Genomic DNA, 15,253 nt, shown 5'->3' on the forward strand with positions numbered 1-15,253 from the left:
GCGAAGTAAGAGGTTAATTCTGTTATCGTGTTGATTGGTTTGGGTCCTCTGGCAGAAGAAGCTGAATTTTGTCCATGTAGATGTAGAATTTTATGTTAAAGTACTTAATCAACTGAGCTAGAGGCTTGAACAGCACAGGGGAGAGGTCAGAGCCCTGAGGAATTCCACAGGACAGGGACCAAGAGTGGTGGAGGTGGTGGTAGTGCGGAATGGGGAGATGAAAATCCTGTGAATGGTATTGATTGTAGCCTGCCTGATAGATAGGACTGGAACCAGGTTAGTACACTGATACCCATTCTCAAAAAGGATATATAGCTACACTGGAGAAAGATACAGATAAGGGTGACCAAAATGATAAAGGGGATGGAACAGTTCCCCTATGAGGAAAGGCTAAGGAAGTTAGGGCTGTTCAGCTTGGAGAAGAGACGGCTGAGGGGGGATATGATAGAGGTCTACAAAATCCCGGTTAAGTTTCGGACAGTCCCATGGGCCGACTAGGGTTAGTCAAATGAGTTTAGCTAATTCTGAAAATCCAAGTTAGCCCAGGAACGCCCTCGCCCCACCCACCACTTAAGCTGGATAACTATTTATCCATCTAAGTGGTGGCCATTCAGCAGGGCTGGATATTCAGTCACTGCTACTTAGCCAGATAAGTCCTGATGTAATCAGCTAAGTGGCGCTGAATATCTTCCTCGGTGTTTAAGCTGACCTTGGAACCGCGCTCAGCTCAGAATCGGGAGGAAGGATACGGTATATTGCAAATAGGAACAGGCAGCTTGATGGCACGGTTTATTTTATTTTACTTCTGTAAAGTAGTTTAGAATTAACGCTATCTACCCCAATCAGCGCACGTCCACGGGGAACCCCAGCCCAGAGTGTCTCCTCTGAGGGTCAAGAGAACCATCTTCGAAGCCTCATAGCAGGGATTCATGCCCCCTGTCTATATCGCAGCGCAGGGCACTGCTAGGAGTCCATGCCCAGAGGGTGAAATCCAGCACTGCAGCTCACTTTGCAGCCTGCTGCTTGCACCATCACTGCCCTAGCAAATCCTTTCTCCTGGTTCACTCCTTCTTTTTGGCAGGACTGTAACGGTGGGCATAAAAAGGAGAAAGAGAGCTGATGAGAAACCCAAACTGGTGATGCCTGGCGCAGGGAAATGTTGCCTTGGGGAAGGCTTTGCCCGCTGACCAGAGTGAAATTTCGAAGGCGCAGGAGGCCAGGGCCAGTGGAAGGGGAAGAGGAGGGGAGCAGCACTGGAAATGTCCAGTGGCGCACTGCAGCCCCCTCTCTCCCGGTGCTGGATGGTGAGAATGGCTTCTGCTGCTCTGTGCCATTTCCTGGAGCAGTTGGCTTCCAGCCAAGAACTGCAGATGACTGCTGAATCAGTTCCAGCCGCCCTTGGCAGTGCAAGCTTCATTCCTTCACAATTAGGTATCACGAAGGTATTTAGTTTTGCAGTTTCAGGTTTCGTCTCTTCTCTTTAAACTCAGTTAGTCTGTTTAGATTTAATCCTAATAGGAGGCATTCCCTATATGTTAACTGATTAATGGAATATCATCTTTTCCAGATAAAGACACAGCAAGATGATCATACCCCAGTTTTCCCAGCAAGCCTTTGAAAGCTGAAAGTAAGTTTACTTATACTATACAATTTCACGGAACATATGTACAATACATATTGTACAGACTGACATTGCAGGCTTGGCGCCTGAGCAGTTTGAGCTGATAGTGCAGGACAGGCAGTGATCCGAGTGGTTCCTGATCAGTGTGAGCAAACAGTGCAGGGTAGGTAGTGACCTGTGTGGTTCTAGTTGTGCATCACGCCGCCAGGGGGGCGGAGTTAGCAATCTGATGGTGATCTGCTCCCCAGAGGGGAGGAGTTAGGAATCTGATGTAGATCTACTCCTCCAGAGGGGAGGAGATGGCAATCGCTTGTAATTCTACAGCTCGGAGTTAGCAATCTGTTATCGACCTCCTCCAGTAGGGGGAGGAGTAGCAGTCTGTTATGGATCTCCTCCTGGAGAGGGAGGAGTTAACAATCTGTTATCAATCCCTGCTATTAAGAGTGGCAATCTGATATAAATCCGCCAGAGGGTTAGCAATCTGTTATGAACCCCCTGCCAAGGGGAAGAGCTAACAATTGTAATGCTCCGTAGGCGGAGTTAATGATCTGTGGTGGATTGGCTTCCCACAGAGTGGCAGTTGTATAGTACCGCTCTAGTAGTGTAAAGGATGACACTGAGATGAATTGTGAATCCTTGGGCCGATGGCAGATGACAGCGCCCTCAGGAGGATATCCTGAGAGGGACCACCGGTTAGGCTGGAGTATGGAGACAGACACAGATAATTCTTTATTAGACAGGAAGTAGAACCACCAGAGGTGGCAATAGTGAGCTGATGTGCCCGGCAGGGCTGAAGTCCCTCAGATACTGGAATTGCGGTCTCTGGGTGGCTGAGCTGTAGAGAGAGACTATAGGTAGTGAGTAGACAGGGTATGCTGGATACATAGCCAGTAGTAGATGTTACACTCACAATAGTAGAGATCTGTAATGGCTTCTCTGCAACACAGTCTTCAGTATATTCAGGAACAGGAGCCGTAGGCGAGTGCTGGTTCCTATAAGCAGTCTGAAATGAGAACTCACATTATCTGTGTAGGAGATGGCTTATGGAAGAGAAGAGAGTCTTTGGAGGGTTTTAGGAACCGAGTACTGGTTCCTATCTGCAATCTAATAGTAATGTACCAGATAAAGGGATATAATAACTTCTGATATAGAAGAGAGTTGAGAAGGGATTTAGGAACATGGGCCCTCATGGAGCGAGTACCGGTTCCTATCTGCAATCTGCAAGAATAACTCACAATCTCCGTACCTGCGATAGCGTCTTAGACAGAAAGGAGTCTTCAGAGATTAGGAACATGGGCCCTCATGGAGCGAGTACCGGTTCCTATCTGAAACAGAACTCACAGTGTTCACGTCTGTGATCGCTTCCAGGTAGTCAGGAGTCTTCTGAGCATTCAGGGACGTAGGACCTCGTGGAGCGAGTACCGGAGTCCATCCTAACAATCTGAAATCAAGAAGAGAGAGCGGGGCCCCCGAGGAGCGGGTACCACTGGGTAAGGTGATGGAGGCAGAGCAGCAGAGAAAAATTGCCCTTGCTAACTCGATTCAAAGTAGCAAGCAAAGACCTTTTAAAGTGGAAGCAGATGACGTCGCTATGGGGGGACGCCCCCGAGGTTCGCGCCCTTGTCAGTACAAACTCTGGAGCACACGCGTGCCTTTACATCATCAGGAACATGGCGTATCCGCAGCGTCAGGCCAGCCCGGGGATTCCAGGAAGTACGGCAAGAAGAAGCCGCGGCAGCATCTGTCCGTCAGACCCGAAGGGAGTCGCCACTAAGGTAGAGAGGGTGGAGCGAGGGCGAGAACAGGCACGAACGCAGCAGTTCTTGAGCAGTGTGAGCAAATAGTGCAGGGTAGGTAATGACCTGTGTGGTTCTTGAGCAGTGTGTGAGCTGACAGTACAGGGCAGGCAGTGATCCAAGTGGTTCCTGAATAGTGTGCACCGCTCACAGTGCAGGGCAGGCAGTGACCCATGTGGTACTCAAGTAGTGTGAGCTGACAGTGCAGGGCAGGCAGTGGCTCATGTGGTTTTTGAGAAGTGTGATTTGGCACTGCAGGGTAGGCAGTAACCCAGTGGTTCTCAATCAATGTGAGCTGACAGAACAGGGCAGGCAGTAGCCCATGTGGTTCTCAAGCAGTGCATGCAGGGCAGGAAATGGGTGGTGCGATTCCTGACCCAGTGGTTCCTGAGCAGTGTGAGTTGACAATGCAGCATAGGCAGTGAGTGACCTGTGTGGTTCTCAAGCAATGTGAACTGACAGTGCTTGGCAGGCAGTGACCCATGTTGTTCTTGAGCAGTGTGAGCTGACAGTGCAGGGCAGGCAGTAATCCAAGTCATTCTTGAGCAGTGTGAGCTGACAGTGCAGGGCAGGCAAAGATACGAGTGGTTTCTGAGCAGTGTGAGCTGACAGTGCAGGGCAGGCAGTGACCCGTATGGTTCCTGAGCAGTGTGAGCTGACAGTGCAGGGTAGGCAGTAATCTGAGTCGTTCTTGAGCAGTGTGAGCTGACAGTGCAGGGCAGGCAGAGACCTGTATGGTTCCTGAGCAGTGTGAGCTGACAGTGCAGGGCAGGCAGAGACCTGTATGGTTCCTGAGCAGTGTGAGCTGACAGTGCAGGGCAGCAATGACCCATGTGGTTCTCAAGCAGTGTGAGCTGACAGTGTAGGGTAGGCAGTAGCTCATGTGGTTTTTGAGAAGTGTGAGTTGGCAGTGCAGGGCAGGTAGTGAGTGACCTGTGTGGTTCTCAAGCAATGTGAACTGACAGTGCTTTGCAGGCAGTGACCCATATGGTTCCTGAGCAGTGTGAGCTGACAGTGCAGGGCAGGCAGTAATCTGAGTCGTTCTTGAGCAGTGTGAGCTGACAGTGCAGGGCAGGCAGTAATCTGAGTCGTTCTTGAGCAGTGTGAGCTGACAGTGCAGGGCAGGCAGAGACCTGTATGGTTCCTGAGCAGTGTGAGCTGACAGTGCAGGGCAGCAATGACCCATGTGGTTCTCAAGCAGTGTGAGCTGACAGTGTAGGGTAGGCAGTAGCTCATGTGGTTTTTGAGAAGCGTGAGGTGGTAGTGCAGGGAAGACAATGACCCATGTGGTTCTCAAGCAGTATGACCTGACAGCACAGGGTTAGGCAGTAGCTCATGTGGTTTTTGAGAAGTATGAATTGGTAGTACGTGGCTGGCAGGCAGGCACCTGTGTGGTTCTCATGTAGTGTGAGCTGTACAGACAGAGGAATGGGCAATGCTAGGAGGCAGATACTAAGTCATTTAAGCAGGCACCCTTGCAGCTTGGGGAGAGATGCAGAAGAGAGAAAGTGAGGCAGAGAACTCAGCTTGCAAGTGCAGATTTTATCAGGTGTCTGAACACATTCTAATTTCAGAATGACTGAAATACAGTATTATCTCTATCTTACCATCTTACAGTTCTGATCATTCAAATTAAGCACCGAATATTCAGTCACTGGAGCCATTCCAACAATTTTCTGTGCCAGTGAACTGGACTGACAGAGAATTCTGAATAATGGAGCGTAATTCTGAATTTTGTGCTTTTGAAAGGTTTAAGTTCTGAATTGTCAGCACCATAAGCTAAACCTTTGTTTAACCAGAACTCAGAGAGTAGCAGGGCAGACCACCCCGGAAACACAAACATGCCTCAGCTCTGCTCGGGAAGATCCATCTTTTAGGGAGCGAGTCCTGTACAGGATTTGGCCTCTCTACTGAGGCTGCTGATAATGATGCTAACTGGTGATAGTGGGTCTTCTGTGATGTAGACACCTGCCTATTGGAAAACCAGACTGAGACCACCTCCTCTTTTGTATAGGCTACTGAATACTACTCTGATAACTGCATATTTTTTTTATAGTGATATAAAAATGTACAGTGCTATGCTATGTACATAGCACTATACAGATACACATGGATCTTACAATTTAGTCAGCATAAACATAGATGACAAACAAGAGTCTACAGAAAGTGTGCGTATTGTAGAGAAGTGGTTCGGAGTTAAAAGCAACCTGAATGACTTTCAGATAACATACATAGCGACACAGTAATGATGGCAGAAAAAGACCAAATGGTCCAAAGTCTGCCTAGCAAGCTTCTCATGGTAGTAACTGATCTCCCTGCAGGTTACCCCCATGTTTCTGTTAAGGGTAGTAACTGATCTCCCTGCAGGTTACCCCCATGTTTCTGTTAAGGGTAGTAACTGCCGCTCCGTGCAGGTTACCCCCATGTTTCTGTTAAGGGTAGTAACTGCCGCTCTGTGCAGGTTACCTCCATGTTTCTGTTAAGGGTAGTAACTGCCACTCCCTGCAGGTTACCCCCATGTTTCTGTTAAGGGTAGTAACTGCCGCTCCGTGCAGGTTACCTCCATGTTTCTGTTAAGGGTAGTAACTGCCGCTCCGTGCAGGTTACCCCCATGTTTCTGTTAAGGGTAGTAACTGCCGCTCCGTGCAGGTTACCTCCATGTTTCTGTTAAGGGTAGTAACTGCCACTCCCTGCAGGTTACCCCCATGTTTCTGTTAAGGGTAGTAACTGCCGCTCCGTGCAGGTTACCTCCATGTTTCTGTTAAGGGTAGTAACTGCCACTCCCTGCAGGTTACCCCCATGTTTCTGTTAAGGGTAGTAACTGCCGCTCTGTGCAGGTTACCTCCATGTTTCTGTTAAGGGTAGTAACTGCCGCTCTGTGCAGGTTACCTCCATGTTTCTGTTAAGGGTAGTAACTGCCGCTCCGTGCAGGTTACCCCCATGTTTCTGTTAAGGGTAGTAACTGCCGCTCTGTGCAGGTTACCTCCATGTTTCTGTTAAGGGTAGTAACTGCCACTCCCTGCAGGTTACCCCCATGTTTCTGTTAAGGGTAGTAACTGCTGCTCTGTGCAGGTTACCCCCATGTTTCTGTTAAGGGCAGTAACTGCCGCTCCGTGCAGGTTACCCCCATGTTTCTGTTAAGGGTAGTAACTGCCGCTCTGTGCAGGTTACCTCCATGTTTCTGTTAAGGGTAGTAACTGCCGCTCCGTGCAGGTTACCCCCATGTTTCTGTTAAGGGTAGTAACTGCCGCTCTGTGCAGGTTACCTCCATGTTTCTGTTAAGGGTAGTAACTGCCACTCCCTGCAGGTTACCTCCATGCCTTCTGTTAAGGGTAGTAACAGCCGCTCCCTGCAGGTTACCCCCATGTTTCTGTTAAGGGTAGTAACTGCCACTCCCTGCAGGTTACCCCCGTGTTTCTGTTAAGGGTAGTAACTGCCACTCCCTGCAGGTTACCTCCATGCCTTCTGTTAAGGGTAGTAACTGCCACTCCCTGCAGGTTACTCCCATGTTTCTGTTAAGGGTAGTAACAGCCGCTCCCTGCAGGTTACCCCCATGTTTCTGTTAAGGGTAGTAACAGCCACTCCATGCAGGTTACCCCTATGTTTCTGTTAAGGGTAGTAACTGCTGCTCTGTGCAGGTTACCCCCATGTTTCTGTTAAGGGTAGTAACTGCCACTCCATGCAGGTTACCCCTATGTTTCTGTTAAGGGTAGTAACTGCTGCTCTGTGCAGGTTACCCCCATGTTTCTGTTAAGGGCAGTAACTGCCGCTCCCTGCAGGTTACCCCCATGTTTCTGTTAAGGGTAGTAACTGCCACTCTGTGCAGGTTATCCCCAAGCCTTATGTTAAGGGCAGTAACAGTAACTATCAAAACCAAACAACTGTTAAACCCATAATAAAATTACCGCTAGCAACATTTTGACAGGGTGAGCAGCTTTCTTGTTAATTAAGACAATGCTGCTTGAACGTGCTTTGCTTTGGGACTTGATGGAAGAAGCACTTTTTCTCTAATGTCTGCATAGCAATACCCTGGATCATAAACATCAGGGCCCAGTGTTGGCTGCCTCTGAATCCAATTCCCCTTTTTTTTCTCCCCTGCTGTTGAAGTGGAGAGCAATGTTGCAGTTGCGGCAAAAACATGAAAGGGTAGTAATCCCCATGACTTCTGTTAGAGGTAGCAGCTGCCGCTCCATGCTGGTTACCCCTCAATGCAACCTTTTCTTAATTTTCAACTCCAGCCTTTAGGGATTCCCTGGGTTTATCCCATGCTTTCTTTTTAAATTCATTTACTATTTTCGTCTTCGCCACCTCTTCCGGAATTGCATTCCAGGCGTCCACCACCCTCTCTGTGAAGAAATATTTCCTGACGTTGGATCTGCGTCATTCCCCCTGAAATTTCATATTGTGGCCTCTAGTTCTACTGTTTACTTTCCAGTGGAAAAGGTTTGAAATACATGCATCATTAAAATTTGTATCATTTCTCCCCGGCATCTCCTCTCCTCTCCTCCAGGGCTTACATATTTAGATCATTCAGCCTCTCCTCATAAGTTTTCGGATACTGACCCCACACCTTTTTGGTCGCCCTTCTCTGTACCGCCTCCATCCTGTCTCTGTCCCTTCTGAGATACGGTCTCCAGAACTGAACACAGTACTCCAGGTGAGGCCTCACCAAGGACCTGTACAGGGGGATTATCACTTCCCTTTTCTTACTCGATATTCCTCTCTCTATGCAGCCCAGCATTCTTCTGGCTTTAGCTATCGCCTTGTCACATTGCCTCGCTGCCTTCAGATTGCCAGACACTATCACCCAAAGGTCCCTCTCCCAGTCCATGCACATCCATCTTACATCCCCCATCACATACAGCTCTTTTGGATTACTGTAGCCCAGTGAATGACTCTGCACTTCTTGGCATTTAATCCCAGCTGCGAAGTCTTTCTACCACTCTTCAAGCTTTTATAAATTACTTGTCCTTCTCTCTATTCCTTCTGGCATGTCCACTCTGTTGCAAATCTTAGTATCATCTGCAAATAGACAAGATATCTTCTATCCCTCTTCCGCCAGGTCGCTCAGAAAGATATTGAGCAGACTGGTCCCGAAACCAGTCCTGTGACACTCTGCTTAGCACGGTTCTCTCTTCAGAGTAGGTTCCATTTACCATTACACGCTGTCTCCTGTCAGTGAACCAGATTGTGATCCACTCCAGCACCTTGGCTCCAAGCTTCACGTTTTATTCATGAGCATCCTATGCAGGACCATATCAAAAGCATTGCTGAAATCCAAGTAAATCACATTGAGTGCTCTTCCTTGATCTAATTCTCTAGTCGCCCAGTCAATCAGATTTGTCTGACATGACCTTCCCCTGGTGAATTCATGCTGCCTCGGGTCCAGCAGTCCTCCTGACTGTAGATAGTTCACTATCCTTTCCTTCAGCAGAGTGTCCATTACTTTTCCCACCACCGAGGTGAGGCTAACCAGCCTGAAGTTTCCAGCCTCCTCTCTGCTCCCAGTCTTGTGAAGCGGGACCACCACCGCTCTTCTCCAATCACTCGGCACCACTCCCGTTTCCAGGGATCTATTGCACAGGTCACGCAGCGGAGCCGCCAACACATCTCTGAGCTCCCTCAGAAGCTTAATGCCGTGAAGCTGTGACGTGACTGGGAAAGCTTTGCTGGGTAATAGGGTCCTGGTGATGAGGACAAAGAAAGAGCTGCCTTGATGGTGGCAGTAGGATAGTGGAGCATAATGTTCAACAAAAGGTATTTATTTGTTAGGCGATTTTCCCAATGCCTAAACGTTTTGGGAAGAATAACCAAACTGCTTGCACTGGTGCAAACACCGTGGGTGCATTTTACCCATGGGGTCTGCGCCAATTATCAAACCAAAGCCATGCGGGTAATTTTGCTTTGATTATTGCCTTGGGAAAAGATTCCCCCAGAGATCTGCGCCTGCGTTTTCCGTGGGTACTTTTATTCCCCTTGGAAACTATGCATGCAGGTTTGAAAATGTCATCTGCGCATGCGATTACCCTCCCCCGACCAGGCGAAGCGGGTAAAGCAATACGCGCAATTACGCTCGACATTGAGGGTGAACAATTCTCAAGCAGCCCATGTTGCCCGTGGAAAGGGCTGTGAATCCTACCCTCTTCGAGTCTGATTGTTAGGGCGAAACCAGGTTAGGCAGGAAGCGAACCACCTCTGCTATCGGAAAAAGCGCAGCATGGCCTGGGTGAGTGAAATGTGAGATGGGTACAAGTCAGTCCTTGTATCTAGGCCACTACCCACAAGCCACCCAGGCAGAATAGCCTAGATGTCTTCAGTTGGGCTTATGTTTGAGAAAATTCCCCCAGACCATAATGAGAAAAAAAAAAGAGATGATTTAACTCCAAATTCTGTATTTTCTGAATACCTACAGAATAACGTGTAGTGCTGGAAGACTAGGATCCCCCATACCGTGAGCTGATAAGACATAAAACATTCAAAAGATACAATCTGACCTACTTCTCGATTTCTGTGGTTATTTTGTGTTTCCAGATCATAATATAGATCAAGTAACCCTGCCCAGGAAACTTTGATTAGCGAAGCCTCACTTTTGCTTAATTCTTGCTCTCCCAGGCAGCTCCTTCAGCACTGACAGACGAGTTCTCGGGCAGAGAAGACCTGCAGAAGCTTTGCGCTCATCCAGTGACCGGAGGGGCCAGGAGAAGAATCATCATCCACCTTCCACCAGGGTGCAGCCTTCCTCGCGAGGAGTTCCCTTCTCACTTCCAGTCACTTCTCACTAGAAAGCTTGGATTTATTCGGATTCGGTCCTTAATTATTGGGTCTGCTCACCTTGTGGTGGTGGTGGTGGTGGACAAGAAGAGGGAAGTGGGCAGAGCTGAAGGGGAGGGAAACAGGTGACGTCTTGCGAAGGAAATGTTGACACCGTGGCAGTTTTGACCACGTCCCAGCGGAGCTTATAAATAAAGGGGTTTACCCCGTGCGCCATTGGACTCTCAGGGCGTAAGGAGAAAGGAAAGGAAGGAGCCCGTGCTGCCGCCAGCATTCAGACCCCATCCCTTCGGCTCCTGGATCATGGGAGCGCCTGGTGCTGCTACTACTTGTCTGATCCTGGTGCTCCTGGCTTCCTGCTCCCGCCAGACGGCGAAGCACTGTAGGATCCTCTTGGGGAGCGCCCAGTGTGACTACCACAAGCTCCTGTACTTCAGAAGCATGCCCGAAGTAAGTATATCTCTTCTGAGGCGAGGCTCGGGCCACTCAGGAAGGACGGCTAACCAAAACAGCCTTTTCTCGTCACTGAAGAAATAAAACGGCTTTCTTTTATTTTCTACAGATAAAAACAAACCATGATGAGCGCATCCTCGTTTTTCACCAGCATTTTTTAAAGCTCAAAGTAAGTGCGTGCATATTCCGTGTCCATGTGTAGAATTCATCTGTCTATACATGTGTGTGTGTGTGTGTATATATGTGTATACTGTATATATATATGTAGAGGGAGGGTAAGGTTTTTATTCATTTATTATTGGATGCCTTCGTAGTGGTAGCTCAATGTAAAAAAACAACCCATAAAGATAAAATCTTAACAGGTAAACACAAAGTAACATAATCTAAAAAAAGAAAGACATTAGGGGCAATGCTGAAATCCCGTAGGATGCTTTGTGCCCATTTCGAAAGGAAAACTTCCCACAGAATTCCCTTTTAAACAATGCACCGCGGGTACTTCCGTACCTGTGGACCTTTGGAGTAGGTGCAAAGTCTGCACCATGGATGACGCGCAGGGGGGACTCAGACGAAATCCCCGCGGGTGCTCTGCCAGCTTTGCCTTCCCCTGCCCCGGCCAGCGGGCGTTTTTAACCTGCGGAGATGGAGGGGAACCAATTTTACCCGGGCAACTTCTTAGTTACCCAGGTAAAACCTTTCAGAAACTGTTCTCATTATTGTAGAATAAGCAAACAGTCTACAGCAGCCACATACGATAAACTACCAGGCATTGCAAATCTTTACGTTATGTCTTTAGATGTTTCTAAACTGCCTCCCCAGCCCTCAAAAGGTTGTCCAAGGTGGTGTGCAATCTCATAATCAATACAAAAAAATAATCAATACAAAAACAATCAGTAGAAAAATAATCAGTACATAAAGCAACAAAATAAAAACCAAGAGGTTGATATTCAAAAGCCATTTAGATAGATAATGTAATAGTTGTCCATCTAAATGGCTTACCCAGCTATAATTAGCCCTTATATGGCTAAATTCCAGCCGAGTAACTAATTACCCGGCTAGAATTTATCCAGATAGGAAACGGGTGTTCTGGGGGCGGGCAGGAGGCATTTTGGGGTGGTCCAGATTTAGCCGCATAAGTTACGTGGCTAACGCCGGTATTTGGAGTTAGGTGCTTAACCTGTGCGGCTAACTCTGGTCGGCCTCTAGGGCTGTTCTAAAGTTAGCCGGTTAGACACTTCTTGTATAATCTGACAGAAGAGTCTGCAAAAACAGGGTCATAAAATGAAGCTGCCCCTAAACTCCTAGAAGACAGTTAAAGGCCTCTTGGCATGACCACGTTTTTGTTCATTGCCTGAACGTGATAAATGTCAGATGACAGTCGGGCTTTGCCAGGTTAAAATGGATGAATGTGCCTAGATTGCCCAGTCTGAAGACTGCCCCTCCCCCCACGGAGCCTGCCAGACTGCAAGGAGACGGGTTTAACATGGAAACCCAGAAACCTCCATAGAGAGCATGAGATCCCTCCAGGCTGCCCGTCCAGGCCTCCCGCTCAGCTTCCTCCCAGAACCTCTGGGCACACGTGCAGGACATTCGACCTTCCTCGGCACACGGGCGCCTCTGGCCTTTGTACTTTATGCTAATTTGCAAACTTAACGTGACCCCCGTGCTCTAAAGAATGCCCCTGCACCTTGCAATCCCACGATTTGAAAACTGCTCCCATAATCTCCACTTGCCAAATCATTTAGGCCTCCCATTGGAGAGCAGGCTGCAGGGACGGTTTTCCTCCCAAGGAATCCAAATTTCACTCCCACAATACTGCGGCATGGACTTAGATTCCCAGGTTAGCTGTCCCAGAGCCTTCCAGACGAAACAGTTCACAAATGTTTTCTGAAAGCAAGAAATCAGGACACAGGTTACTGCACGCTCTGCACTTTATTCCTGTCCTTCGGAACAACCTTCATGAATTGGGCTCCTGACGAGCGATAATTCTGAAGGGAGGACATCGTGCCAGCAAACCGTGCACTTTGATACGTGCATGTCGCCAATCTCCCATGCATGATATCAAAGGGCCCACCTGTCTTTCATTCCTGCCTCCGACTTCTCTTGGCTGGCACCTCTAGGAATGTTTGAGTTGTGGTCACCTTGAGGTTGGAGTTCATTAGTTGGGGGGGGGGGGGAAGGGGTGAGGAAAAATAATGTGGATCAGCTTCCTTTTTTTCTATCCCCCCCCCATACTAATGCACACCTTCTCTCTCATCCCCTACCACAACCACTTTTCCCCCTGCACGCTCTTTGCTCCCAGCCTGGTGAGCCCCCGTGGCTGGAAATCAGACTGAGCTGTGTCGGTTGAGGGCAGCCCCCTCCACTTTCTCCCCCGCACGCTGCCTGCAGTGTCTGCTCCAGCCTCCCCCTCTTCTCCTGTCCTCTGCAGGCTTACTGAGGAAGGGGACAGGCCCTAAGCCTTCCTAATTGTGGGGGGACGGACCCCGAATTTTGTGCCCCATCCTAGTTTAGTAGTGCGAGATATTTTGGGTGGCGGAGACCCAGGAATTTGCTATGAAAACTGTTTGAATGTCTGAACTGCACTGCTTCAGGGTGACCACTGGATATCATTTGATGTGGCACTGGATCACTGGGTTGTGGTTACTGCTATGTATAAAGGCATCCGAGGTTTAGTGTGTTTGTTCCCTTAAGGGTATGAGGGGTTTTGATTGGTTGGGAGGCGTCCCAGGAAGGAATAAGTCTGGGTCAGATTGGTGGGAGTTGCCCTTTCTAGGATGGAGCTGGGGAAGAGAGGGACCCACAGGATGTCGTGTCCTGGAATTGCCAGCCCTCTGGACTGGTGGGGGCCTGGTGAGCCCTCCAGTATGGAGTGGACCCTGCAGGGGGCTATTTCCCAGAAATAAAGTTAAGAGCTGTGGGTATACCTAGGCGTGGTGGGACTCTGCTGCGTGAGACTTAATGCCGGCACCAGCAGAGAGTTATAGGGACCGAAGCACTCCCTGACCGACTCCGCTGCTCCTCCCAGGGTCCAGTTCTCCATCTGCTTGATCCACTTTCTGACCCCACTACATAAATTTGAGGGACAGAACTCCCTCACTTTATGTGCTCCCCCTGTTTGAGGGGAGCAGGGTTACATAGTATTTCCCCAGAGACCTAACAGTTGATGGGGGGGTGAAATGCAGAGTGCTCCTAGTTGTGCTGATTCTGTCCTCAACTAAGTCCTGAGATCCCAGAGAGCTGCAGCTGTGCCTGCTCCAGCCCATCCCCACATGCTGCTAGGAGGGAAGGGGGTGAGGCTGGAGAGCAGAGCAGAGCAGAGCAGAAAACAATTGCTCTGCTCCATTCTCCAGCTCCTCCGCTCCTGTTCCATGCAGGCTGCCTGAAGGGGCGAGGCTGGAGCATTGATCTGGCCCCTGCCCAGAGCTGAGCGAGAGGGCTCCCAGGTACGACAGCTGGCACGGGCTGTGATCACATCCCATGATGCCCTCTGCCTTTGGGAGAAATCCTGAAACCCTGCAGTGTCTCCATGGCTTGTAAAATGTTTGCCTGTACCGTGCTGGACTTGTGAAGAAGCATTTTCTGTTAACAGCTCCTCTCACCATGCAGTCAGTCCTCTGATTCAGCTGCAGCTCATTTTGCCTGGCAGGTAGTGCTGTTCTTTCTCAGTCAGCCAGAGCAGTGGGAACTGGTTGGGTTGGGTTTTTATTTTTTTTACTCTTTCCCCACTGAATTCTGGAGCTGTAGAGACGGTGAAACAGATGTGGAAAGCTGGATTCTTTGAACCCATTTTGGGCGGGAGAGACGGAGGGGAGAATGAAGTAGCACAGACTCGAGAGAGCCCTCTGCCTGGAACAGAACTTTAACCCAACTCATTCTTACTCAGGGAGACCCGTTTTTCAGGGAGAGTGACCCTCCTAGGGCCCAGGTGGTCATTCGTTTCTCTTCTGTTGCATGCCGATAAGCAAGCTGGACACTGTGAGGGGCTTGCAGCATAAAACTTTGCTGAAGAAATACTTCAAGCCTGAAACTATGGCACTCGATACAAATCTCTCCCAGATAATATGCTTCCCGCCGTTGAATCGATGGTCCTGTGACCTGTCCCTCAGCGTCCCTTCCTCATCCTTGTATAGAACGGGAAGCCTCCCTGCGGAAAGGGGAATGGGGTTCTCCTCTCCTTCCCCTGCAGGTACCCGGGGGGTCCTCTGCTTCTCTCCTGGTACCTGGTGGGCATCTTCTTGTTTGGTGCTTGTGATGAGCAGCAGGGCGGCAGCTCGGGTCCTCCTCTCTCCTCCCTGGTTCTGGAGCTTCTTGGGCATCTCACTCCTCCTCGTTCGTCCAACACCGGACGTCCCTCCAACTGAGGAGCGCCATGACGACCTGAGAAAGGAAACGTCTTCTTCTCTGTGTTCTCTGCCCTCGCCGGCAGGAAGGGTGGCTAAAAAAAAAATGTTCTTCCAGCAAAAAGAAAATCGCACCGGGGTAACTACAACCATCGCTAGAGATGCATCACCTGGCACTGTGTGTGCGCAGGCGAAGAATCTCTCTCCGCTCCCTCCAAGGCTCCTCAGCTAGGCCTTCACTTTACAGACTTAAGAGAACAGAAAGGAAACGC

The sequence above is a fragment of the Rhinatrema bivittatum genome, chromosome 4 (assembly GCF_901001135.1).
Source record: "Rhinatrema bivittatum chromosome 4, aRhiBiv1.1, whole genome shotgun sequence".
NCBI classification, from domain to species: Eukaryota; Metazoa; Chordata; class Amphibia; order Gymnophiona; family Rhinatrematidae; genus Rhinatrema; species Rhinatrema bivittatum.